Below are 27,915 nucleotides of genomic sequence, written 5' to 3'. Positions count from 1 at the left end.
AGGAGCAGAGAGAGAGGGAGACACAGAATCAGAAGCAGGTTCAGGCTCCGGGCTGTCAGCACAGAGCCCGATGCAGGGCTCAAACCCATGAACTGAGAGATCATGACCTGAGCCAAAGTCAGATGGTCAACCAACTGAACCACCCAGGCGCCCCCTAAAAAAGACATTTTTGGCACACCTGGGGAAACTAAATACAGACTGGGTATCACGTGATTCCAAGAAATTACTGCCCATTTTGAAGGATGTCATAATGGCATTATGAACATATTACCCCCTCCCAAAAAAATCTTTATTTATTTAGAGACAAACTAAACTGGATAAAACGATATGTGGCCTGGGATTTACTTTAAAATAATACCAAAGAGGCACCCTTTCGGTGGCTCAGTCTGTTAAACATCAGACTCTTGATCTCAGTGTAAGATCGAGCCTCGCATGGGCCTCTGTGCTGACAGTGCAGAGCCTGCTTGGGATTCTCTCTCTCTCCCTCTCTCTCTGCCCCTCCCCATCTTGGGCGTATGTGTGCGCATGCACTCTCTCTCTCAAAATAAATAAAGTTAAAAAATAAATAAGATAAGGGGCACCTGGGTGGCTCAGTAGGTTGAGTGTCTGACTCTTGATTTCCACTCGGATCATGATCTCACAGTTTGTGGGTTCGAGCCCCACGTCAGACTCCCCACTAACAGTGTGGAACCTTCTTAGGATTCTCCTCCCTCTCTCTGCCTCTTCCCTGCTTGTTGTCTGTCTCCAAATAAATAAAGGCCAAACCTGAATCTGGCCCACTACCCCTCCACACGTGGAGCAAAAGCATCTTTGCCATGATGTCTAGGGTGCAGCTGGCCTCAGACGTCCTCCTCAGTCTTCCTGGGCCTGGATGCCACAGGGGAGGCAGAGAGTGAAAATGTGATGTTCTGGAAAGTGATGAGCTGATTTGAACGGGGGATTCTGGAACATGTTTACATATGTAATTATCTGATGCCTGAAATGTGCTTCAACATATTATGAGAGTCTATTTTTTAAAAAAAGTTGGGGGGGGGATAACAAGTATTGGTGATGATGTGGGGAAATGGGAATCCTGATGGCGGGTTCTTTTCTTTTTTAATGTTTTTTTGTTGTTGTTTTTTTGAGAGAGAGGAGGGGAGCAGCGGGGAGGGGCAGAGAGAGAGAGGGAGACACAGAATCTGAAGCAGGCTCCAGGCTCTGAGCTGTCAGCACTGAGCCCGACGCGGGGCTCGAACTCACGGACCTGAGCCAAAGTCGGATGCTTAAACAACTGAGCCACCCAGGCGCCCCTGATCACTGGTGCCAAGATATCGCTGGTGGGAGTGTTAGAACAGTGCAGCCACTGTGAAAATTAGTACAGTGTTTTCTCCAAGTGTTGAAAACAGAATTACCCCTATGAGTCAGTAGGTTAAGCTTATCTTTTTATTTTCTGTATTTGGATGCTTTGACATCCGGGCATTGTTGAGACCGCCCCTCCCTCGGTTAGCTAATTCCTAGAGATAACAAACACCTGTGAGTGGCCTGTGAGTGGACTTTTTGCATGCAAACCACCCCTTCCAGGGCCCACACCCTTAACCACCTCATCTACGGGCTCTCACACTCGGGGCCACTATCCCCCTGCCCTAGTCATCCCACCCCGGGTACCCCACGACCTAGAGCCTGCAGAAATTGTTCAAACGAATCAATCCTAACCCTGTTTTATGCAGCCTGGCCTGTTCCTTCTCACAGAAACCGCAGTAAAGGCTCTTGGCCACATCTCGCCCCTTCCGTCTGCCTCCCGGCATGACTTTGGTGCTTCTTCCAGTGGCCCTGTGTGGTGTGGGGTGCCTCCTGTTCCTAGGGGTCTGTTCCTATAAACTTCCTCCTTCACCACAGTGATCTCCACGCACGCATGTCTTTCCATACTGGATGGCTCCGTTGGTTAAGCGTCCGGCTCTTGATTTCAGCTCCGTTCAGGTCACGATCTCCCAGTCTTGAGATCGAGCCCCGCATCAGGCTCCGCACTGGGCATGGAACCTGCTTGCGATTCTCTCTCTCCCTCCCTCTCCCCCTCCCCTGCTTGAGCACATGCGTGCTCTCTCTCTAAAACAATTAAATAAATAAATAAATAAATAATAAAACAAATTCCAGAGACCCTTAAAATACCCGGAAATTCCACTTCTAGGTATGTACCCCAAAGAATGGAAGGCAGACACTCAAACCAATAGTTGTACATCAACGTTCCCGGCAGCATTGTTTACAACGGCCAAAAGGTGGAAGCAATCCCAAACGTCCATCAAGGGAGGAATAAAAAAATTGTGGTATGTATATGAAATGGAATATCCTTTAGCCCTAAAAAGGGATAAAATACTGATCCATGCTACAACGCAGATGAAGTTTGAAAACATTATGCTAAGCAAAAGAAGCCAGGTACAAAAGGTCATGTGTCCTACTCATCCAATTGTATGAAGTGACTTAAACAGGTAAATCTGTAGGGACAGAAAGCAGATTAGTGGCTGCAGAGGCTCAAGGGAGGGAGTCTTGAGCCCTAGGGAGCTTAATGGATTTATGGCTTCTTTGGGAGGTGATGAAATATTTTGGAATGACACAGGGCTGGTAGGTGTGCATCATTGTGAATGTACTAAATGCCAATGAGTGGTACATTTCAAAGTGGTGAATTTTACATTATGTGACTTTTAGCTCAATTTTAAAAGAAGAAAAGAAAAAAGAATATGGGATAGACTAAATGAGTGGGCGTAAAGGAAACAAGATTGGCCAGGCATTGGTAATTATTATTATTATTTTTTAACATTTATTAGACACAGAGAGACAGGGTGTGAACGGAGGAGGAGCAGAGAGAGAGGGAGGCACAGAATCCGAAGAAGCAGGCTCCAGGGCTCTGAGCTGTCAGCATGGAGCTTGACACAGGGTTCGAGCTCACGGACTGCGAGATCACGACCTGAGTGGAAGTTGGTCGCTTAACCAACTGAGCCACCCAGGCGCCCCATTGATAATTATTGAAGCTGGTGATGGGTACTTGGGTTTCACTATACTATTCTCTCGACTTGTATATATATTTAAAATATGCCATAAGAGGGGCACCTGGGTGGCTCAGTCAGTTGAACGTCTGGCTCTTGGTTTCAGCTCCAGTCACTGTCTCATGGGTTTGTGAGTTCAAGGCCCTTGTCCGGCTCTGTGTTGTCAGCAGGGGAGCCTGCTTGGGATTTCTCTCTCCCTGCCTCTCCCCCACTCATATATTTTTCACAGCAGCTGCACCACTCTAACATTTGTGTGTGTGTGTGTGTGTGTGTGTGTGTGTGTGTGTGTGTTTAAAAGAAGGGTTCCAGTGATAATAAAGACACTAGTGTCAAAGATTCAGGGGAAGATTTAAATAAAACAACAATAGGGGCATCTGGGTGGCTCAGTCAGTTAAGCATCCGACTTTGGCTCAGGTCATGATGTCACAGCTTGTGAGTTCGAGCCCCGCCTCGGGTTCTGTGCTAATAGCTCAGAGCCTGGAGCCTGCTTCGGATTCTGTGTCTCCCTCTCTCTCTGCCCCTCCCCTGCTCATGCTCTGTCTCTCTCTCTTAAAAATAAACATTAAAAAAAAATTTTTTTAAGCCATCTTCATTCATGGAGCAGGGCCACGTCCCCACCCCTCAGCAGAGGCTGGCGACTCTCAGCACCTCAAGAGACTAATCACTTTACGATCCGAGTCCTTGCCCATCCACCACCCCACTCCACCAACTCGGTTTCCATGTTGAATAATTCTCATCTTCTGTCCACAAAAACGGAGAGTCGAGACCTTTCTAAATAAGGTCACATTATTTTCACTAAACCCTCAAATGAGATTGACTTAGAGCCTGCTTTGCCTATACTGAGACCCAGGTCCCCTTCACATTATCCACCTCTGATTTCCGCATATCCCTCAAAGTGCTGCTTCTCATGGACACAAAGAGAATCTCCAGTAGGGTTTTTTTCCCCTCTGACCTCTGACCATACCTACCTTTTATGATATGACCATGTCCTCATGCCCAGGGCACACACCTTCTCTCACGGTGGTCTCCACTGCCCCCACCTCTCCGACTCTTGGAGAAGCCATCGACCTTCCTTTGACATCCTACATCCCTTAATTTCCCACAGAGCAGCTGAGACCAGGATTTAACATCTGGTAAGAGTAGACCGAATTTTAAGGGATACTGGTCTATTGCCAGGTTGGCGCACTTGTTTCTGTGAAGGGCCAAATCATAAATATTTTAGGTGTTGTGGACCACACACAGTTTCTGTCGCATAGTCATTTCTTTGTTTGTTTGACAACCTCTTAGACATACAAGAACCACTCTCTTTTTTTTAAGTTCATTTATTTATTTTTGAAAGAGAAAGACGGAGAGAATGTGGGGGGGGGCGGGCAGAGAGAGAGGGAGAGAGAGAGAATTGCAAGCAGGCTCCGCACCGTCATCGTGGAGACCGAGGCGGGGCTGGATCCCTCGAACTGCCAGATCACGACCTGAGCCGACCAAAGTCTGACACTTAACCGACTGAACCACCCAGGCACCCCCCAAACCACTCTTAACTGTGTGAACTGGACGCAACGGGCTGGGGGCGGCTTTGGCTCGCAGGCCAGACCCTCCTCTGATGGTTCCAGCTGAGTCTTAGAAAGGGCTGCCATCAGAGTCCACGGGTGTTAGCTCATCCCCAGGATCACTCGCAACACTGTTCTTGCCCAATTTCCAGGCTCGGCCCTTGCAGTGGAGGGCAGTTTCTAGAGAAACTGCTGGCGTTTAGTCAGGGTTTTCAGAGGAATACACCCAAGAAAGTATAAAGATACAGCAATACAAATAGAGATAGAGATTTCCTTTAAGGAATTGGCTCACATGACTGTGGTGGCCAGCAGGCCACCAGGCCAGGGGAGCAGAAATTCAGGCTGATGTCACAGTGTTGAGTCCAAATCCCACAGGGCAGCAGACTAGAAACTCAGGGAGGAGAGCTCCAGTTCCAGAAACCCTCAGGCGCCTGGGTGGCTCAGTCGGTTAAGTGTCATGATCTCACAGCTCATGAGTTCAAGCCTCGCATCGGGCTCTGTGCTGACAGCATGGAGCCTGCTTGGGACTCTCTCTCTCTCTCTCTCTCTCTCTCTCTCTGTCCCTCCCACTTGCTCTTTCTCTCCCTCTAGCAAAATAAATAAATGAACATTAAAAAAAAAAAAAAGAAGGAAACTCTCCATCTTTGCTCATATGGCCTTCAACCAATGGAATGGAGCTTATCCACATTATAAAGAGTAATCTGCTTTACTTTAGCAACATTTACTTTTAAATGTTCACAGCAACATCTACCCTGGTGTTCAGCAAACAACAGGCGCCCGAGCCTGGCCAACTTGCCACAGAATCAACCATCCCATGGCCTGTGTCTCAGAATTCGGGTTCATTCGGCCTCGGGCCAGGAAAGAGAGGAAGCACTCTCTTTCTCTCCAGCCGGAGGCCCACCTCCCTACACTTGATTTATGTCCAAGGACTAGCCTTGTTGCTGGACACAGTCAATGAAATGTCAACTCTTTTCTGGGGAAATCACATGCCCACCCCCCAGTGATAAAGGGCACCTCCCTAGTACTGATAGGAATTGAATTCTGGGACATCTGGGTGACTCAGTGGGTAAGCGTCCAACTTCAGCTCAGGTCATGATTTCATGGCTCATGAGTTCAAGCCCCATGTCTGCTCTGTGCTGACAGCTCACAGCCTGGAGCTTGCTTCAGATTCTGTGTCTCCCCCTCTCTCTGCCCGTCCCCTGCTTGCTCTCTCTCTCTGTCAAAAATAAAATAAACAAACAAACAAAAAGAATTGAATTCTGGCTTTAGCTCTGCTGCTCACCTGCTGTCGGGCCTGCTTTTTCATCATCTCTGGGCCTCCTGTTGAGCTCTGGACCCCAAACACAGAAGAACCCTGTAGAACAAAGTAGGTGTTAAACAGATATTTGTTAGGTCACCTTCGCTTTAGGAAGCCTTATCAGAAAATAGCTTTATCTCCCCAGACCGGCCCTCCCTGCCACTCTCGCCCTCTCTTCCCAAGCTTTATGTCACAGTGTCCACGTTTTGGCAAAGAGCAGTATTCAGGTGTTGGCAACTTAGACCCAGAGCTGAAAGTTAGTCTCCCTGCCCAGTAATGAGCACTTACCATAGATGAGTGTCAACCACATGCCAGACATTGTAAGAGTTTTATCTAACCTTCAAAACAGCCCATCAGCAAGAAAGATGCCACAGTCCCCATGTCACCGTTCATGGGAGTGTCCCAGGGGCCAGCACAGGGACGGGAAGTACCCCTCTCACGGGGTTGACAGGGAGGTAATTGACATTTCAGAACAATATACAGTTGCAAACAGAACTGTACCTCTTATTCAACATTCCCCCAGGGAGAGGGGAAATTCACTAATTTCCAAAGGGACCGTGAGTAGGTACTGATCTGTCCTGGATGCAGTCACTTAATGATGCCCCAGGACAAGACAATAGTCATTCCATAGCTGAAGCAAAGCCTACTCTCCAGTCCAGGTGGCTGCTGGCAGCTTGAAAGGACTCATTCTTCCAGACTCAACTTATTCCAAACCAGCAAACTAGAACATTCTCTCTTGACAATGCTCCAAATGTTTCATCAGAACTAGTCTTGGGGCACCTGGGTGGCTCAGTCGATTAAGCGTCCAACTTCGGCTCAGGTCATGAGCTCACGGTTTGTGAGTTCAAGCCTCGCATCGGGCTCTGTGCTGACAGCATGGAGCCTGCTTGGGACTCTCTCTCTCTCTCTCTCTCTCTCTCTCTCTGTCCCTCCCACTTGCTCTTTCTCTCCCTCTAGCAAAATAAATAAATAAACATGAAAAAAAAAAGGAAACTCTCCCTCTTTGCTCATATGGCCTTCAACCAATGGAATGGAGCTTATCCACATTATAAAGAGTAATCTGCTTTACTTTAACAACATTTACTTTTTTTAAATTTTTTTTTCAACGTTTATTTATTTTTGGGACAGAGAGAGACAGAGCATGAACGGGCGAGGGGCAGAGAGAGAGGGAGACACAGAATCGGAAACAGGCTCCAGGCTCTGAGCCATCAGCCCAGAGCCCGACGCGGGGCTCGAACTCCCGGACTGCGAGATCGTGACCTGGCTGAAGTCGGACGCTTAACCGACTGCGCCACCCAGGCGCCCCAACAACATTTACTTTTAAATGTTCACAGCAACATCTACCCTGGTGTTCAGCAAACAACAGGCGCCCGAGCCTGGCCAACTTGCCACAGAATCAACCATCCCATGGCCTGTGTCTCAGAATTCGGGTTCATTCGGCCTCGGGCCAGGAAAGAGAGGAAGCACTCTCTCTCTCTCCAGCCGGAGGCCCACCTCCCTACACTTGATTTATGTCCAAGGACTAGCCTTGTTGCTGGACACAATGAAATGTCAACTCTTTTCTGGGGAAATCACATGCCCACCCCCCAGTGATAAAGGGCACCTCCCTAGTACTGATAGGAATTGAATTCTGGGACATCTGGGTGACTCAGTGGGTAAGCGTCCAACTTCAGCCCAGGTCATGATTTCATGGCTCATGAGTTCAAGCCCCATGTCCGGCTCTGTGCTGACAGCTCAGAGCCTGGAACCTGCTTCGAATTCTGTGTCTCCCTCTCTCTCTGACCCTCCCCCACTCAAGCTCTGTCTCTCTCAAAAATGAACATTAAAAAAAAATTTTTTTTAGAACTAGTCTCTGCATCTTCTCCAGGACTTCAGCACTCCCCAAGCCCCTTTCCCACCCACCTTGTCAGCTCCCCCACAAACCCACACAATTCAGTGATTCTCAGTGGTGGCCCCTCCCCAGAATCATGCAGGGAGCTTCAATAAATATTGCCACCTGAGAAAGTTATCCTGAGGAGAAACAGGATATTTGCATAGTCCCAAAGTATATCCTTCAAGATTTTGTTAAGAATAAAGGGAGGGGTGCCTGGGTGGTTTGGTGAGTTGAACGACTGACTCTCGATTTCAGCTCAGGTCGTGATCTCACGAGATGTGAGATTGAGCCCCAAATGGGGCTCTGCACTGACAGTGCAATTCTCTCTCTCCCTCTCTCTCTGCCCTTCCTCCCACTTATTCTCCCTCCCTCTCTCAAAATAAAGAAATAAACATTAAGAGAAAGAATAGAGGGAAAAGTAGTAACTCTGCAGTGCAGAATCCCAGAAGACACCTTTGTAACCAAAAGATCAAGGTGAATATCGCCAGAAATAAGATTTTATCAGGAAAAAAAAAAAAGTAGCTTTTCCTCCTGTGAGTCTCCTATACTTTCACACAGAACACCACTTTTTTTCTTAAGTAAGTTCTACGCCCAATGGGGAGCTTCAACTCATGACCCCAAGTTCAAGAGTCACCTGCTTTACCGACTGACCCAGCCAGGTGCCCAGAACGCTCCACTTTTGACCCTTCTGGTCATCAAATGTGTGAGGTTTATCCCCACCAAGAAATTCTGTGTGACACCAGCTGGGTGTCCTACAATTTAACTCAATTCTATCTGGAATTAGCGTTGGATCCCACGAGACTTGTCCTCACTTCAGACGCCAGTCACCAAGTAGTAGGTCCCCAGGTTACCCACAACTTCTGTCCAACTTGGCTCCAAATTGGAGGTTCCCATGACCGACTCCGGCTCTGGATTCAATTAATTGGCCGGAGCTGCTCACATAACTCAGGGAGACACCTGCTTACATTTACCGGTTTATTAAAGGCCATCACGTAGTCACAATTGTTAACTCCATTTTCAGTCCCTCTTCTTATTCTGGAGAATGAATGGAAGGTGGGGCTGAAAATTCCAAGCTTCTAATCATGGCTTGGTCTCTTTCTGGTAACCAGCCCCCATCCAGGAGCCCATCTACAGTCACCTCATCAGAACAAAAGCCACTCCTTGGGCACCTGGGTGGCTCAGTCGGTTAAGCGTCTGGCCCTTGATTTCGGCTCAGGTCATGATCTCACAGTTCATGGGTTCAAGCCCCAAGTCGGGCTCTGCACTGACAGCAGGGAGCCTGCTGGGGATTCTCTCTCTCTCCCTCTCTGCCCCTTCCCCGCTCACATTCTCTCCCTCTCTCTAAATAAACAAATCTTTAAAAGAAAAGAAAAGAAAAGGCAAGAGTAGAGGAACAGATTAAATTTAAATAAGGTCTGTCACCCAGTTAATAGTATTGTACCTGTGTTAATTTCTTTTTAAATTTTTTAATGTTTATTTTATTTTTGAGACAGAGAGAGACAGAGCAGAGTGTGAGCAGGGGAGGGGCAGAGAGCAGGGGAGACACAGAATCCGAAGCAGGCTCCAGGCTCTGAGCTGTCTGCACAGAGCCCAATGCGGGGCTCGAACCTACAAACTATGAGCTCATGACCTGAGCCAAAGTCGGATGCTTAACCAAGGAACCACCTAGGTGCCCCATGTACCAGTGTTAATTTCTTAGTTTTGCTCTTTGGGATGTGATTATGTCAGATGTTACCATAAAGGGAAGCTGGGTGAAGGGTGTATGGGAATTTTCTGTATTTTTTTTTTTGCAACCCTTCTGTAAGCCAATATCTATCTATCTATCTATCTACCTACCTATAGATATCTATATCTATATATAGATCTATCTATATATCTATGGATCTATAGATCTATATCTATCTATATCTATCTATATATCTATAGATCTATATATCTATATCTAGATCTATATCTAGATCTATATATCTATATATCTAGATCTATATCTAGATCTATATATCTATATATCTATATCTATATAGATATCTATATATCTATATATCTATATCTATATAGATATCTATAGATCTATATAGATCTATATAGATATAGATCTATATAGATATAGATCTATATAGATATCTATAGGTAGATAGATAGATGGATAATGTGTGGGTGTGCGGGAGTGTGTGTGTGTGTATTTTAAGCTTAAAAATTACCGAAGCCTAAGTCCCTCTCACAAAGATTCTGATCGGTCTAGAGTATGGTCTGGGTCTCCAGAGTCTTGAAACTTCCCAGGTGATTATAACGTACAGCCAGGTTTAAGAACCATTGTTCTAGTTTGTCTCTGTCTCCCACAGTGTAACTTCCAGAACCAAACACTGCAGTCTATGTGTGGTCTGACAGGAACACAACAGGACTCTCACCTCCTTTTGTCTGGACATCAGATCTTTATTAATGCAGCCTGGAGTCCATGAGCTTCCTCCAGAAACACAGATTATTAACCCAACCAGAGCCTTTTCTTTTCTGAAACCCCAAAGTGTTCCTCATATGATGTTCTGCTGTTCCATGCCTCTCTTTCCCTGGGATTGGGCGTGGTTTTTTACCCTGAGGTCTAGATATTTCATCTCCTTAGATTTGGTCATTTGTTCCAGCCTATCAGGATGCTGAATGCCTCCTGCCACATTGTCTCTACCCTTACTCCCAGATTTGGGCACACGCACTTGAAAATCAGGGCTTCTCCATCTTTTTTTTTTTCTTAATGTTTATTCATTAAAAAAAAATTTTTTTTACTTTTATTTATTTTTGAGAAACAGAGTAAGACAAAGCGTGAGCGGGGGAGGGGCAGAGAGAGAAGGAGACACAGAATTTGAAGCAGGCTCCAAGCAAGCGGTCAGCACAGAGCTTGATGTGGGGCTCGAACCCACAAACTGTGAGATCATGACCTGAGCCAAAGTCAGACGCTCAACCGACCGAGCCACCGAGCCCCTTAATGTTTATTCATTTAAAAAAAAAATTTAATGTTTATTTATTTTAGAGACAGAGCACAAGTGGGGGCGGGGCAGAGAGAGCCAGAGACAGAATCTGAAGCAGGCTCCAGTCTCTGAGCTGTCAGCACAGAGCCCGACGCGGGGCTTGAACCCACAAACCGTGAGATCATGACCTGAAGCGAAGTCGGACATTCAACCTACTGAGCCACCCAGGCGCCCCAAGGGCCTCTCCATCTTTATTTAAGACACCAGCGACAGCCTTGGACAGGAGGACAGAACTCTACAGCCCATCCCTAGATGTCCCAGTCACCATCCGTCTGGTTGTCTCTGTTAGGGGACTGGGCTTGTGGTCCCAAGGGGCAAAGATGGTTTGTCAGAGAGGTTATCCAAAGCGTCCAGGATGAGGATGAGCCAAAGAGAAAGTAGGAGCCAGGTCCTTACAGGACACCAAAGGTCAAGCCAGGGAAGCTACAGTTGGTTACCAAGTTCACGGGGCAGGGCTGGCAAAGAATGGAGAAGACAAGAGGTTGGGAGACATGCAGACCCCGAAATAAAGAGGAGAGCAAGAGGAATGATGGGAATACCATGAGGGCCACCCTGAACGGCTTCCAGTTCCCCAAATGTGTCAGCTGCCATGACTTTGGCCAAGCATTCCCTCTGCCTGGGTTGCCTTTTCTCCTGAGGCGACCTTGTGAATTCCTTTCCTTCCTTGGAGACGCTGTTTACAGGCCATCTCTTCTGGGAAGCGTTTGCCATCTTTCCCAGGTAGAACTGCAGAGAAAGGGAAGGAAGGGGAAAACGTTTCCTGTCTCTCAGGACAGAGAGCCAGTCCAAATACGGAGAAGCCGGGAATGGTTCGGGAGGTGGAGGGATACACCAGCCCTGGCCTGGAAGAGGCAGACAGACACGAGGCAGGTTGTAGCCCAAGAAGACCACACATTGCCAGAATGCACCACACGGGCTTCTGACTGTGAGCTCCTTGGAGGGGCAGAACCTTGTTCTAGTCACCTTCACAGCCAGGGCCAAGGCCAGCACCAAGGCCAGTGCTGACAGCTGGCCATTTTGGAGTGGACTTTTGAGTGATCCACCGACCAGCCTGAAAAGAACAGTACCCTGCACTCGGTCTCTGTCTCTCTCTCAATAATAAACATTAAAAGGGGCGGGGCGCCTGGGTGGCTCAGTCGGTTAAGCGTCTGCCTTCAGCTCAGGTCATGATCTCGCGGTTCATGAGTTTGAGCCCCGCGTCGGGCTCTGTGCTGACAGCTCAGAGCCTGGAGCCTGCTTTAGATTCTGTGTCTCCCTCTCTCTCTGCCCCTCCTCCGCTCATGCTGTTTCTCTCTCTCTCTCTCTCTCTCAAAAATAAATACGTATTAAAAAAAGAGAGAGAGGACAGCACTCTGCCAGGTGAGCAGCTGTGCGGAATCTGGATCCACACGGTATCTCAGCAGTTAAAACAGTGGAACAGAAGAGCTAAGGTAACTTTTAACAAGGAGGCTTGCAAACACCCAAACCTAAGCCCATCAACCCAATAGACTATTCAGAAATCATGGCTAAATGGCAGCCCTGGTGAGACAACTCAGGACTCCAGCTGACGCTAGACAAGGGGATGCGATGATACAACGAGGCACCTCCCACAGCTGTGATGGCCGAAGCTTCAAGGCTGGTTGGACTTTAGCCACGGTCCACTCTGGCCACCCCTGCAGTAATGTCTAGCTTAGAGGCCTCCCGATTGAAAGGATGTGTTTCCCAAGTTTAAACCACACGTAAAAACCGTTTGCAACTTCACTGCTTCTTTTAGAGGTGTGTATGTACGTGTGTGTGTTTGTATGTGAGCTAATGCTCTATATAAAGTTTCACATCTTGCTAATTTCATCTATCATTGTGACACGAACACTTTCTCACCCTGAAAATTATTCAGTGAACCTAGTTAATGGCATGAATGAGTTCTAACTCAAAGAGAGAGAGAGAGAGAGAGAGAGAGAGCACAAGGCAGAGGCAGAGAAAGGAAGAGAATCCCAAGCAGGCTCCACACTCAGTACAGAGCCCAACGCGGGGCTCGATCCTCCAACCACGAGATCACGACCTGAGCCAAAATCAAGAGTCAGATGCCCAACCGACTGAGCCACCCAGGCGCCCCAAACACAAATTTAAACTGCAGCATAATATTGTGTGCAGTTATATCATCCTGGGCTGTAAACACACACCCATTTTACTAACACTGGAGACAATTTTGTGATTCTTTCTGCCATTACAAACAATGCTGTGATGAATAATTCAGTGTGTGAAGCCTTGCCTATATTTGGGGTTGTCTTCTGTGTAAATGGATGTGGATGTGTTCAGAGCACAGTGTCCAGGATGGAGATTGAATTTGGAATCCACGCAATGAAATAACTTGTGTGTGTGTGTGTGTGTGTGTGTGTGTACGTGTGCGTGTGGCACTTTCCATCTGATGAAACACCTCTTTCTCTCTTAAAAAAAATTTTTTTTAACGTTTATTTATTTTTGAGACAGAGAGAGGCAGAGCATGAACGGGGGAGGGTCAGAGAGAGAGGGAGACACAGAATCGGAAGCAGGCTCCAGGCTCTGGGCCATCATCAGCCCAGAGCCCGACGCGGGGCTCGAACTCACAGACTGTGAGATCGTGACCTGAGCTGAAGTCGGACGCTTAACCGACTGAGCCACCCAGGCGCCCCTCTTTCTCTCTTTTAAAGATACATCAGGGGCGCCTGGGTGGCTCAGTCAGTTAAGCGTCTGACCCTTCACTTCAGCTCATGTCATGATCGCACGATTTGTGAGATCGAGCCCCACATTGTCTGTCAGCGCCCAGCCTGCTTGGGATTCTCTCTCTCTCTCCCTCCCTCTCTCAAAATAAATAAATAAACTTAAAAAAAAAAAGATACATGAAAACCATGGGGATATTTAACCTGAAGAAGAGGAGACTTAGGGGAGTCGTCATTGTCGTCCGTAAATACCCGGGTGGCCATCCTTTGAAAGGGAAGAGACCAATTTGATAGGGTTCCAAAGAACACTCTGCCCTCTGTTGGCCAAGCTCTGCCCTCTGTCGGGGTTGCGCATTTTCTCCCAGCCCTTCTGTATAGAGAGGATGGCCTTTTCTTATTTTTGAACGTCTACTTGTGAGTCAGAGTGAGACTCCATACTTCCTGTGAAATAAAGATGGATTCTAGCCAGGAAAAATAATTGTCAAATCTTTAGCAAGAAAGAGATTGATCTAAGCTTATGCTGTCAGCGGAGTTGAGGTTTACCACTGAGCTGACCTCCCGCAAGAAGAGAACATTTTGGTCTGGGGTGCTGTGCAGGGATTGAGGTGAGGGCATCTGTGTTTATACGGGTGTGTTGAGAAATTTGGCTGCAGCTGGGAAGGGGGCAGAGGAAGTTGGGTCCAAATGTGCAGAAGAAGTTGCGGTTGGGGGCCCGTCAGTACTGAAGGATTTTTGTTTCTCTGGAAGTCATGAAACACAGAGAGCAATTGGCAACATCTCAGAAAGTGACTGTGGAGGTAGATATGTGTTGCTTGAAGACCTGTCAATCATTGAGAAACACGGAACTCTTGCCAGCACTGGGCCATAAGAATGGAAGGATAGTTGCCCTCCAGTTGCTAATGTTGCTGATGTAATGCTAAAGAAGGTGACCTTTAATTTAATGATCACGTATTTTAGTAAGTACTTCTAAACCCCGCCCTCCCCCGGGGATACCTTGCAAAAGGTCTCTACCAGCGAGTAGGGGGAAATGCTTCGACTTCCAGACACCCGCCCCCTCCCCGATAGTTACCCACACACAATAGGAGAACCGGAAAAGGTTAACCCCATCCAACAGTCTCAGGTAAGGGAAAGATGAAAGGCTGCCTACCCGGGATTGGGGGAAATTACTTAGCTCGCCCCAGCGATTCCCGGTGGCGTGTGGGTCCACTCTACAGCATTACACCCAATGGCCATGTGTTGGCCATTGGACTATGTGTTCATGTCCAGACAATGTCAGTCCATGTCCCGACAATGGACTATGTGTTCCCCATGAAGGCTGAGCTGCTTTCTCATCTAGCTCCCTGCCTGTAAAACGTTGGGAGACCCAAAAGTTGCTTCAAGTGTTGAACTAGTCGCTGTTTCTTCTAGTTCAGATTAATGGCTCTTTTGGCGCTATAGCTTGCAAAAATATTTAGTTGGCTTCATGATTTTTTTTTTCAAGGGCAACCAACCGCCAGCACCCCATGCGACCAAAACTCTGTTTTCCCATTTCTGTATCGAAAGCCCAAACCTTACTAGCCGGATTATCTCCCTACCAAGTTGTCTCAGATGAGAATTTTAACGAAGGTTTTGCCATTGCACAACAGGACTGCCACTTTCCCAATCGTGAGTGACAGCGCCCTCACGGTCCTCCATCCGGACCATGCCAATGCCTCTTACGTTTAGATTTTTGTACTGACTTCAGGCACTGATGTTTGTGTAGGTCAGTATTCACTATTATGTTACCACGGCTGCCCCTCAATCTCAGTAGCCTACAGAAGAAGGTAAAGGTTGATTTCTTGCTCACTTTACATGTATTCTAGCATCAGTCCCAGCTGTGCTCACATGTCCCAGGCTGGCAGAGCAGCTCGTATCTGGGACAACAAGCAAGGCTCAAGACAGAGAAGGAGGACAGAGAACAATGGTGCAAGAACACCGGCTCTTAGGACTTCTTCTGGGAAGTGGCCCATGTGACTCCTACTCACGCGGTTTGTTAGCCATATTAAATAAATGACCAAGGGGCGCCTGGGTGGCTCAGTCGTTTAAGCCTCTGACTTCAGCTCAGGTCATGATCTCACGGTTCATGAGTTCGGGCCCTACCTCGGGCTCTGTGCTGACAGCTCGGATTCTGTGTCTCCCTCTCTCTGCCTCTCCTCTGCTTGTGCTCTCTCTCTCTCTCTCTCAAAAAATAAACATTAAAAAAAAATTAGATAAATAAATAAATAATCAAGGCGGGCTTTGTTGGCGGTGGAGGGAATCATCTTCTCACAGGGAAGAACTGAATATTTGGACCAATAACACCATCTACCACAAGGCCAATAAACAGAACCCTCTTTCTCCCCTGAGTTCTGAACTAGGGCACGGGACAGCTGAGCCAACCCATAGACAATCAAAATGATTCCTTTGTTACCAACATAGGCTAGATTGAGGACCGCAGCTTGGCATGAGAGCCGACAAGGGACTGTGGATAGAAAAGGCCAGACTCGGAACCTTACTGCCCAGCCGTTGCTTTGCTGGAAGGGGCAGGCCTGTAGGGGCGACCCTGCTCATGGGGGAGCGGAGAACACGCTCCAAGGGAAGAAACAAGTTCTCAAGCAAAGGCAAAGGGGGCGGGGGGGGGGGGAGCCTCACAAACCTTCCAGGCAAATAAGTTATTCCAACTTCCCTGAACCAGAATTAAGTGAACAGACAGAGGAAAGTCAGGAGGGCCATGCTAAAAAGCTCCCGCCACTTGGAAAGAAACAAGGGCAGGGGGGAAAAAACCCTTGGGGAGTAGGTATCTTTCAGATGAGGAAACTGAGCCCAGGGAAGACCAGTCACTCGCCCAAGTCCCAAGTGGGCAGCCGAATGCTCCCCAAGTCCAGGGAAGGGGGGATAGATTTCACTTAAGAGGCATTGCGGGGTGCTTCGGGAAGAGGAATTTGTGATTTGGGCGAAAAGCTGAAGACCGGAGGAGTATTTTCTATGTGCTTCTATGTACTCACATTTGTAGCTGCTGACTTCATAGAAGTCTTCTCTTTGTTAACTGCCACGGACCCTTGCCCCTATTCCCACTCCCCAGGGAGGCCATTTTCAGGAAACCACAGAATCTGTAAAAATGGGTTGACGGGCTTATTGGGCCCATTTTACAGGCGAGGAAGGAGATGGCAGCCCAGGCCCATGAGATTGCAGGATCCCGGGCCAGTGCCAGGGGGTCCACGCAGCCCCTTCCCCGCCCCTCCCCGCTCCCCCCCTTTGCCTTTCACAGGAATGTGATTCCTTCCTGGTAGCAAAGGCGAGAGACTAAAGAGGCCGGCGTCACCGACGTGCAATTCCAGGATTTTCGGCCAGCTGCGTAGCCTGGAGGCGGGTCTGCAGCACAAACCCTTCCCCCAGTTCTCCCCCCCGCACCCCCTCCCCCGCAAATCCGTAGGGAAGCGGGAGAAAAGGGGAAGGCGCCCCCGTGTCGATCCCCTAGGACTCTGGTGGGGCGCGGTGGGGGCGGAGTCTGTTGCCAGGGCAACCCGGGGTGGCGGGCCCTGGGTCCATCTTTCCTTTTTTTTCCGGTTCGCTCCGTGTGCTCGGCTTTCCTCACTCCGGTTGCCAGAAGAATGCACACACCACGTCACCGTTCTGCATCCTCTTCTCTCCTTAGTTTGCTTGTTTCTCCAAGGTCTGAATCTCTCCCTGCGCGATCAGATTGGCCTCTGTCATTTCCCCGGCTTACTCGCGTCCCGGATGCCTCCAGCCAGTCTTGATGCCTTGGCCTGTGTGATAGGCAGTCTCTCGGATTTCTCCTTTAGGTCCACACTTCCCAAGCGAGGAGTTTGTACTTCCCTTTCCTGCCGATGAGCGGCCACGGCTGGATTCTGAGCCGGACCTGTTTTTTGGAGAGATTGATCTGGCGCCGGTGGGGTGCGTGGGGTGGGGTCAGTAATAATGGCTATAATTCATTGCTCGCTTGTCTCGCCAGGTGTCTTACATACATTGCTTGTAATGTTTTGAGGGGAGCCTTACTGTGCGCATTCTACAGCTGAGAACATTAAAGCTAAAAGGATTAAACCAAATCCCCAGCTGTGGATTCAAGCCATCACGGACTTGGCTCCAATGTCTGCGTCCTTTCTGTTCCCTTCCAGGACACAGCCAAAGGCAGGGAGGCCACCTGGGAAGCCCCTAGAGATAACGGTGGCCCAAATGAAGACAACACAGTGGGAATTGCTGGGGCGGGGATGCCAGGAAGAGGCAGAGAGAAGCCTAGGGAATGCAGAGTCTGGGATGGCTGGCGGTCCTGAGGAGGGACACACAGAGGTAGGAAGTAATTATAGTCAATTATTTTTGTATACTACTTTATACAACTTCCACAAATATTAACTTGTTTGTCCCTCTTCACAGATTTGGGAGGGAAATCTCACTAGCCCCTTGAATTCGGGTGTTCTGATTCAAAAGCTGATGCACTCCACCCCCCCTCCCCCACTGCTCCATCACAAACTCTAGGAATAAACTCCTATGAAGGACGTCTGACTGTTAGCCATGGTGTAACTTAGGGTAAAAACAGTGGTGGTTATAACAGAGTAGGTGGGATCTTTTCCATCCTCCAGACACACCCTCCACCCTTCTCCATCATTCTCTGTGGAGTAGGCTGACCTTTATGCACTGAATCAGGAGTCTCTCTGGTCAGGGCGCCTGGGTGGCTGAGTAGGTTAGGTGTCCGACTTGGGCTCAGGTCATGATCTCACCCTTCATGGGTTTGACCCCACATTGGGCTCCGTGCTGACAGCTCGGAGCCTGGAGCCTGCCTCGGATTCTGTGTCTCCCTCTTTCTGCCCCTTCCCTGCTCACGCTCTGTCTCTCTCCCTCAAAAAATAAATGAACATTAAGAAAAAATGAAAAAAAGAAAGGAGTCTCCCTGGTCCTTTCTACCCGGGACTCCTCTACCAGACAGCTGCTGTCATCTTTCTTTCTTTCTTTCTTTTTTTAATATTTGTTCATTTTTTTGAGAGACAGAGCGCGAGTGTGGGAGGGCCAGAGAGAGAGAGGGAGACACAGAATCTGAAGCAGGCTCCAGGTTTTGAGCTGTCAGCAAAGAGCCCGATGTGGGGCTCGAATTCATGAACCATGAGATCATAACCTGAGCCAAAGTCGGACCTGAGGCAACAGAGCCATGCAGGCGCCCCTAGAACGTTTTTACCACCCCCCAAAAAGACACCATACCCATCAGCACTCCTTCCCCATTCCCCTTTCCCCCCACAACTTGGTGGCCACTAATGTATTTTCTATCTCTGTGGATTTGCTTACACTGGGCGTTTCATACAAACAGAACCATGTGATCTGTGGTCCTGTTGGAGTGGTTTCTTTCAGTGCACATGTTTTCGAGGTTCATGTGTGTTGTAGCATGTGTCAGTACATCATTCTTTTTTTTTTTTTAATGTCTACCTGTTTTCGAGAGAGAGAGACAGAGCGCGAGCAGGGGAGGGGCGGAGAGAGAGGGAGACACAGAATCTGAAGCAGGCTCCAGGCTCTGAGCTGTCAGCCCAGAGCCCGATGCTGGAAGTCGGTCACTTAACCGACTGAGTCACCCAAGTGGCCCAGCACATCATTCTTTTTTACAGCCAAATATTTCTCTGTATGTACGTACCACATTTTATCTGTCCATTCATCAGTTGATGGATATTTGGGTTGTTTCCCCTTGGGGGCTAATTATGAATAACATTGCTATGCACATTCCTGCATACATTTTTGTTTGAACAGCTGCCTTCTCTTCCCTTGGGTATATTCATAGGATTTGAATTGCTGAACCATCTGATAACTCTATGAATAACTTTTTGAAAAACTGCCATTGTTTTATAGTAATGTCACCATTTTACATTCTCCACAGCAGTGTATGAGGGTTCTAGCTTCTTCACACCCTCACTAACTCTGTCATTTTTTCCTCCCTTCCTTCCTCCCTTCTTCCCTTCCTCTCCCCCTCCCTGCCTCCTTTCAATTTAGAAATCCTACTGAGTATGAAGAGGTATCTCAATACAGTTTTGATTTGCATTTCCTAAATGATTAATAATGTTGAGCCTGGGTTTATTCTGGAGAAGTGTTCAGTCAAATCCCTTGCCCAGTTTTTCAGTTGGGTTGCCCTTTTGTTGTTGAATGATGACAGTTCTTTATATATTCTGGATCCTAGACCCTTACCAGATTTGTGATTTATAAACATTTCTACCATTGTATCATTTCACTTTCTGGATGATGTCCTCTGACACACAAATGTTCTTAATTTCAGTGATGTTCGCCTTGTCTATATTTTTCTTTGGTTGTTTGTACTTTTTAAAATTTTTTTTTCAACGTTTATTTTTGGGACAGAGAGAGACAGAGCATGAATGGGGGAGGGGCAGAGAGAGAGGGAGACACAGAATCGGAAACAGGTTCCAGGCTCTGAGCCATCAGCCCAGAGCCTGACGCGGGGCTCGAACTCACGGACCGCGAGATCGTGACCTGGCTGAAGTCGGACGCTTAACCGACTGCGCCACCCAGGCGCCCCTGGTTGTTTGTACTTTTGGTGTCAAAACTAAGAAACCCATATCTAATCAAAAGTCACAAAGATTTACACGTGTATTTTCTTCAAAGAGTTTTCTCCCGTTCCATCCTCTTCGTAGGGTCCTTTGATGCACAAGTTTTTCGTTTTGATGAAGTTCAGTGTATCTCTTTTTTATTTTATTGCCTGTGCTTTTGGTGTCACATCCAAGAAATCATTGCCAAATTCAAAGTCATAAAGATTCCCCCCCCCCCCGCCATGTTTTCTTCTAAGAGTTTTATAGTTTTAGGGTTTTGATCCATTTTGAGTTCACTTTTGTAAATCTTTTTTTTTTTTTTTGTACAAGATGAGGATCTGACGTCACTCTTCTGCGTGTGGATATCCAGTTTTCCCAGCACCGTTTGTCAAAAAGATTATCCTTCCATCAGGGAAAGTTGCCCATGGGTCTTGGCACCCTTGTTGAAAATCCACTGGCCACGTATGTGAGGGTTTATTTCTGGGCTCTCTATTCTATTCCATCGTCCACATGCCTGTCCTTAGGCCAGTACCACACCGTTTCGATTACTATAACTTTGTCCAGACTCGTTCTTCATCCATCCTGCCCCCTTGCCCCCAACGCCTTCCCTGCCCTTTCAGGGTCTCCTGATCCTTCCTCTCCTCCAGAATGATTTCTTCCACTCCCCTCATGTTGCTCTCCCCTTCCTTGTCCCCAGATCTTCAAGGGGCACCTTGAAGGATTCTCCCCCTTGATCTCTCCCTTTCTCTCACTCTGCAAACCCACTCTGTCAATCATCCAATGGGCTCTGCCTCCACACTATACTCCAAACCCATCCTCCTCTCTCCGTCTCCACTGTTACCACGTGTGTCTGACCATTGTCATCTTTCTCTAGAACACTGCGCTACCTACTGATGGGACCCCCTATTTTTACTCTTGTCCCTGCCACACAGTAACCAAAGTCATCTCCTTTTTTCCCGTTTTTATTGTTTTCAGTTTCTTTACTTTGGGGGAGAGAGAGAATTCCAAGCAGGCTCCACACTGTCAGCGCAGAGACTGATGTGGGGCTCAAACTCACTAACCACGAGATCATGACCTGAGTCAAGATGACAAGTTGGACACTCAACCCACTGAGCCACCCAGGAGTCCCTCCCCCCTCCCCTTTTAAATATTTTATGTGTATTCAAGCATTCCACAGAATGGCCAACAAGCTCTTGAGAAGATGCTCACTGCCCCTAGTCATCGTGGAGAGATAAATTAACACTAAAATGAATGCACACCCACGTTGACAAAGACGGAAAGCAGTTGGAACTCTTAGTTACTGCTGGCAGGAGTATCAAATAAGAGAGCCACGTTGGAAAACTGGGGACCTCCAGTAAAATTCAATTGGTGCTGTTACAGGTTTGGGCTCTCCAGGAAGCACATTCTGAGCTAAAGATTAATATTTATCGGCGGAGTGCTCTTGGGATCAGCACTTAGGGAAAGGAAGGAAGCACGATTGTGGAGGAAAACTAGGGTGTCATGCTGTCTCAGTGGGGGCCTCAGCCAACCCTGGGGGGTTTGAAACCGCCGTGATGATTTAGCATTGAAAAAAATGAATTTTTATCCCCCAGCATCTTTATGGTAGCGCACTATCTCCAATCATTAACCTTGCTCCTCCCACACTGCAAAATATTTTAGATATCATTCCATATTGATATACAGCTTCCTCGGTTTTTTGTTACATTTTGTTTTTAGGACTGTATGGAGTATTCCTTTGAAGGGCCAGACCGTAATTTATTTATTTTTTTAATGTTTATTTATTTTTGAGACAGAGAGAGACAGAGCATGAACAGGGGAGGGGCAGAGAGAGAGGGAGACACAGAATCCAAAGCGGGCTCCAGGCTCTGAGCCGTCAGCACAGGGCCCGACGCGGGGCTTGAACTCACAGAGTGTGAGATCATGACCTGAGCTGAAGTCCGACGCTCAACCAACTGAGCCACCCAGGCGCCCCCCACCCAAAAAAAATTTTTTAATTAAAAAAAAATCACTGATAAAATTTAAAAAAATTAAATGTTTTGTTTTTATTTATTTTTGAGAGAGAGAAACAGAGCGCAAGTGGGGGAGGGGCAGAGAGAGAGAGGGAGACACAGAATCTGACATCTAGTCTCCAGGCTCCGAGCTGTCAGCACAGAGCCCGATGCGGGGCTCCAACTCACAGACCATGAGATCATGACCTGAGCCAAAGTCGTTGGAAGCTCAACCGACTGAGCCACCCAGGAGCCCCCAGACCGTAATTTATTAATAATTCCTATGGCAATGTACATCAGGATGTCTCCAGTCATTTTGTCATTGCAGCCAACACCACAACGCATAAGACATTTTCCACTTTCCATCTGTCGCTCAAAATACTAGAGGTGGAATTGCTGCTTCAAAGATGTGCCCGTTCGTCATTTTGCAAAATATTGTGAAATTTCCTTCCCCAGAAATTGTACCAAGTTTCAATCCTCTCAGCAATGTGAACAGTGCTCATTTCCCCAACCTTTCTAAAGCATGAATGGGTCATGACTGCCCCAGCTTAACCCCTGTAAACTGCAGCGGTCACAAGATAACATCTCATCACCACCCCCCACCCCCACCCCACCCCCGCAGCCTGGGAGGGCTTCCACAATTTGGCTCCTGCCCACCTCACATTCCATGACGCACTGAAGCCCAGTGCTGGGGGAGATCCTGAAGATCACTGTAGAAACCGGGATGCCATCCAGAAGGGGGTGGGAGGGAACTGGGTTTCCGTCCTCAGTCGGGGGCGGGGGGGGGGGGGGGTGGAGGGGGGCGGAGGGGAGATGCGTGTTCAGGCACCAGGCTTGCTGCTGGGTGCCCCCAACCTGTGAATGTGGAACAAGAGAACTGGGGAGAGATGGTGTGGCAAATGAGTGCCACGGAAGGCTGCAGTTACCTTACCTTGGGGTGTTGCCATCCAAGATTTGGGTCCTAAACAGGACTACTCAACTCTTAAGGGATTAAACTGTCTGGATGAGGGCCGCTTCCCGGGACAGCCAGCAGGTGGCAGCATTCTGCTTTGGGACGGGGCCTTTTCTCCATCATAGAGGAGCCCTGCACGGAGCTGTCCACCAGAGGGCAGTAAGGACGTGGCTCGGAGGCCCCAGGGCGGCGAAACGAAGCTCAAGTCGGGAACTGGCCGCCCACGTCGTTCTGCCCTTCGGCCATCCTCCAGCAACCGACGAGGCAAGAGAGGCAAGTGCGGGGCAACAAGGAGCTGCGCTACTCCGTGCGCTCGGGCTGAGAGGCTGGGACCCCTTGGGAGGTCCCCCCAGGGACCTGATGTCCCGCGCCCCTGGTGCAGCTCCTCAGCCTCCTGCCCCGCCCCCAGCCCTAGGGAGCCCTGGAAATCGTTCTGTGCCTTTTGCAGACGTGCCCTGGGATGGGGGCGGCAAATCCAGGACACCCCAACCCGCCAAGATGGGTGGTTAGCACTGGTCCCAGAGCTGTCTCAGCTGTGCAAAGTGAGGCATCTGGTCCTTGGTTCTCAGCTCCTCAAACAACCGTTTCTTCCCCACCCAAGGACACCAGCTGTGCAGAGGAGGGACTAACTGTGTATGAGCACCCACTATGTCCCAGGATCTACTCCAGGTACCACGCCATAGAGCAGGTCTCTGCCTTCAGGGACCTCACAGTCTAGTGACAGTGACAGTCAGAGGAGGAAAGATGAGAATAGGCAAGATAGTTTGGGACAGCAGCAAGCACACCAAACAAAGAAGTAACCGGGAGAATCTGGGACCTGGGGAAGGCCCTTCCGAAGGAGCATCCGAGCTGGAGACTTGACGGCTAGCAAGGAAACCACCATACTAGGAGCCAGGAGAAGAACGTTTCAGCAGTGGAAGAGCAGGTGCAAAGGCCCTGAGGTGAGAAAGGCCTTGGCCTCTTTGAAAAACAGAAGGAAAACCAGTGTAGTGAGTGAGGGAATGCATTCATTTCCTGTTGCCGCTATAAGAGGAAATTGCTACATTACTGAATTACTACAAACTCAGGGTCTTAAAAGCAACACAAATGACCACATCACACCCCTTAGGATGGCTACTATCAAAACAAAACAAAACAGACAAAGCAAAACAAAACACCAAAAAAAAAAAAAAAAAAAAAAAAAACCCAGAAAATAGCAAGCATTGACGAGGATGCAGATAAAGTGGAACCAGCTCTTCGTTAGTCCTTAGCTGCATTACTCACGATAGCCACAAGGTGGAAGCAAACCCAAGTGTCCGTCCTCTTGGACCCGGAGAAAATGTAGTATATACAGAGAATGGAATTATCATGTACCCTTAAAAAAGGAAGGACGTTCTAACACCTGCTACAACATGGATGGGCCTCAAGGACATGAGGCTCAGTGAAATAAGCAAATCACAAAACACACACACACTGTATGATTCCACTTCTATGAGGTCCCTAGAGTAGTCAAAATCCTGGAGACAGAAGGTAGAGGGTGGTTATCAGGGGCTGCATGGAGCCGGGGAACGGGGGCTTAGTGCTCCATTGAATACAGACTTTCAGGTCTGGAGACGGAGGGTGGTGAGGGCTGCACAACAGTGTGAATGTTTTTAACACCCTCCAAACTGTGCACTTAAAAATGGCCGAGATGGTAAGGGTTAAGCGTATTTTACCACAATTTTAAGACTGGAGTGAAACCCCACAGATGTGTAGTCTTGACAGTTCTGGGGTTCAGAGTTCGAAATGGACTTTACAGGACTAAAAGCAGGGTGTGGGCGGACCTGTGTTCCTTCTGGAGACTCTTGGGGAGAATCAGTTTCCTTGCTTTTTCCAGCTTCTAGAGACTGACTCATTCCTTGGCCGGCAGCCCCTGCCTCAACCTTCAAAGCCCATAGCTTTGACCCCTGCTTCTGTCTCCTTATCCTCTCTTCCTCTTGCCCTCCTGCCTCCTGAAAAGGACCCTCCCGATTCCGTGGGCTCAGGATAACCTCGACTCCTAACTTCATCACATCTGCAAACTAGCTTTTGCTGCATGAGATAGCGTATCGATAGGATATGGATATCCGGAGGTTAGGACACAGACACCCTTGGGGGCCATTATTCTAGCTCCCCCAGGGTATGTAAACTGGCAGAAAGATAAGCTGAGAAAGATTTGCAGGGAACAGAACACAGATGCACCTAGGCTCTTATGAGTTGTAGCAGAGCAGCAACACCTTCTGATTTACTTTTGTAAAAAACCAGCCAGTAGCACTTGCTCATGGATTGGATCTACAAACTCCGTGTGTGTGTGTGTGTGTGTGTGTGTGTGTGTGTGTGTGTGTGTGTGTTTTCTGTCTCTCAGCCTCAAAGTCTGGCACCTGGAGAACCAGACACTCTCCAAGCAGGAAGAGAATGCCTGGTAGGACCGCAAACAGAGGCGTCCCTGGGGAGCACGCTTGAGGCCCGGAAGTCTCTCTGTAGACCAAGGGCAAAGTGGGTAGAACAAAAATGATTCATAGTCCCTCGGGGCCCCATCCTCAAGGCTGACGAAAGCCCTTCTTGGCTCATGCCAGTTCTCTACCCCCTGAGCTTAAGAGAAGGTCTTGGAGGGGCGCCTGGGTGGCGCAGTCGGTTAAGCGTCCGACTTCAGCCAGGTCACGATCTCGCGGTCCGCGAGTTCGAGCCCCGCGTCGGGCTCTGGGCTGATGGCTCGGAGCCTGGAGCCTGTTTCCGATTCTGTGTCTCCCTCTCTCTCTGCCCCTCGCCCGTTCATGCTCTGTCTCTCTCTGTCCCAAAAATAAATTAAAAAAAAAAACGTTGAAAAAAAAAAAAGAGAAGGTCTTGGGGTCTTCTGGAGGCATAATTGGGAGAAAATGAGGAGGAGGCAGAGTCAGAGAGACAGGAGACTGTTGGAGGCTCCCTTGACCGTAAGATACGTGACATCACTACAGCTCTCGTTCTGCCAGGAGACCAAATGCACTTATCGTGGACCCCCCGCTAAGTGGTAAATGCATCAACCCTCCATATGTGTTTGTGGTTGTGGAGACTCAGAACCGGAGTATCCAAAGGGATTTTAAAAGCCATCGACTTCTACTTCCGAGTGGATGCTTGAATATCTTCAATATTCTCATCAAGTCACCACATGGCCTCTGCTTGCGGACTACCAGTGACGGGGAGCTCACTACTGATCAAGGCAGTTCATTTCATGGGTGGACAACCCAAACCGTCAGAAAGGGCTTCCTTGTGTCCCGTGGGTTCGCTGCCATTTCCACCTTTCTCTCTCAATCCTTCCCTCTGGAGTGACACAGGATAAACCTACTCCCTCACGTTCAGGAAAAGCCTCCAGATAGTTAAGCCAGGGGTCAGGACCCCTGACGCTTTTCCAGAGAAATCTCTCTGGTTCCTTTCATTGTTCCTTGTCAGATATGATTTGAAGTCCCCCCGCCCCTCCTGCTTCCTTCCTAATCCTGGTCCCTTTGGTTAGACAACCTCTCATTTCCTACATTCTCTTTCAGGGTGGGCGTCTAGAAGTAAACTCAGAACTCCTAGGGCTGCCTGACTGGCACAGAGGAGCTGGGACCACCACCCCCTTCCTCTTCTCAGGGCCTGGACCTGGTTCTAGCAGCCCAAGTTCCCACACTCCTGATTCATATTTCGCTTCCTGTTGAGTAAACCTTAATTAATTTTTATGCCCACTGCTGCACCATGAGAAGCATGAGTTAAATATACCCAGTGTTCATTTGAATGTGTCCCATTGATGGGGTGCCTGGGTGAGTCGGTCAGTTAAGCGTCTGACTTCGGCTCAGGTCATGATCTCATAGCTTGTGAGTTCGAGCCCCGCGTCGGGCTCTGTACTAACAGCTCAGTGTCTGGAGCCTGCTTCGGATTCTGTGTCTCCCTCTCTCTCTCTGCCTCTTCCCCGCTCATGCTTTATCTCACTCTCTCTCTCAAAAATAAACATTTAAAAATTTTAAATGTGTCCCATTGCTATATGTGTGTATGTGTGTATATATGTATACACACACACACACAAACACACGTATATACATATATATATGTACATATAGAAAATCTCTGGAAAATTATACGGTTATATTTTAGTACTGAACACAAAGGACAAAAACAATCTCAGGTTCTCTTCCTGAGGCCCATGGGAACACAGACAGGGCCAGAACTACAGAGCGGGCAGAGTAGGGCCAGAGAATGGACACGAATGTTCAGCACAAAGAGCGAAGCATTGTTTCTTTTTCAGTAGCCCGTGTGGCTTCGAGTCAAATTTACATACAGGTAGCAGTAGGCGGGATAGGAGGGGGTAATAATGAAAAGGGCAGAAGATTGGAGCTTGGTAAACCAGAGTCAAATCCTAATCCTACCACTTTCTGCTTGTGACCTCGGGCAGGTTGCCTCACCTTCTTGGGCATCTGGAATCAGGGAAACACATTCTAGTTGTCTACCTAAAATAGCTGTACTCTGGAGAAGCCGCTTGTCAGATTTGAAGAGTTGAAATAGACCTGAAGGTTAAGGTGTTTTTATTACATTCTAACGCTTCCAACGTCATCTCCTGCCCCTTCCTCTCCAATCCAGCCACTGAAAGCCGCCCCGGCTGTACTCCCAGCCAATTATGGGCCTAGTAGTGGGAGGATCTGAGTTCGAATTCTGTCGGCTACTCAACTGAATTGCTCAGGGCCCTCCTTAGACCTCAGTTTCCTCATCGGTATAATGAGGATAAGCACAGATAAGGCAGGTGCATGTGTGTGCGTGTGTGCGTGTGAGTGAAAGAGCTCTGTAAACCGCAAGACACTGTAATCATTAAGTCTCCGGGGACGAGGCGATGGAATTCAAACCCGCGTCCCCCAACTGGTCCCGGCAGTGCACCTGCGCGGGGCCCCAGGGTTGCACGCCAGAGGGCGCTGCTCCGACTCTCGGCGGCCAGCGCGCGCGGGAGGCTGGCGGCGCGAGCGGATTGGACAGCTCGACGCGGGGCGGGGCCGTGAGGAGGAGGGGCTTCCGGCCACGGCC

General features: G+C 48.5%; 2 long non-coding RNA genes across 5 annotated transcripts; one reads left to right on the top strand and one right to left on the bottom strand.

The window, feature by feature from the left end:
• Positions 1–3,932: 3,932 nt before the first annotated feature.
• On the bottom strand, positions 3,933–16,647 carry LOC123382615. 3 transcript variants are annotated; one of them, XR_006591242.1, is made up of 4 exons: positions 16,426–16,647; positions 11,288–11,474; positions 5,844–5,915; positions 3,933–4,486 (listed from the first exon to the last, which is right to left on the bottom strand). It is a non-coding gene; the product is annotated as an uncharacterized LOC123382615 (long non-coding RNA). The 3 variants fall into 3 exon arrangements; XR_006591240.1 differs by lacking the exon at positions 11,288–11,474; XR_006591241.1 differs by lacking the exons at positions 3,933–4,486; positions 5,844–5,915 and adding an exon at positions 10,868–11,203.
• Positions 16,648–16,874: 227 nt separating this feature from the next.
• Positions 16,875–21,771, top strand: LOC109495158. Of its 2 annotated transcripts, XR_002738965.2 has the most exons (4): positions 16,875–17,093; positions 17,224–17,335; positions 17,557–17,728; positions 20,287–21,771. It is a non-coding gene; the product is annotated as an uncharacterized LOC109495158 (long non-coding RNA). The 2 variants fall into 2 exon arrangements; XR_006591124.1 differs by having other exon boundaries at positions 16,875–17,335.
• The last annotated feature ends 6,144 nt before the right edge of the window (positions 21,772–27,915 follow it).

This window comes from Felis catus, chromosome E3, assembly GCF_018350175.1.
Source record: "Felis catus isolate Fca126 chromosome E3, F.catus_Fca126_mat1.0, whole genome shotgun sequence".
Taxonomy (NCBI): Eukaryota; Metazoa; Chordata; class Mammalia; order Carnivora; family Felidae; genus Felis; species Felis catus.
The sequence above is the reverse complement of the archived record's forward strand: the minus strand, read 5'-3'. Positions and strand labels throughout refer to the sequence as shown.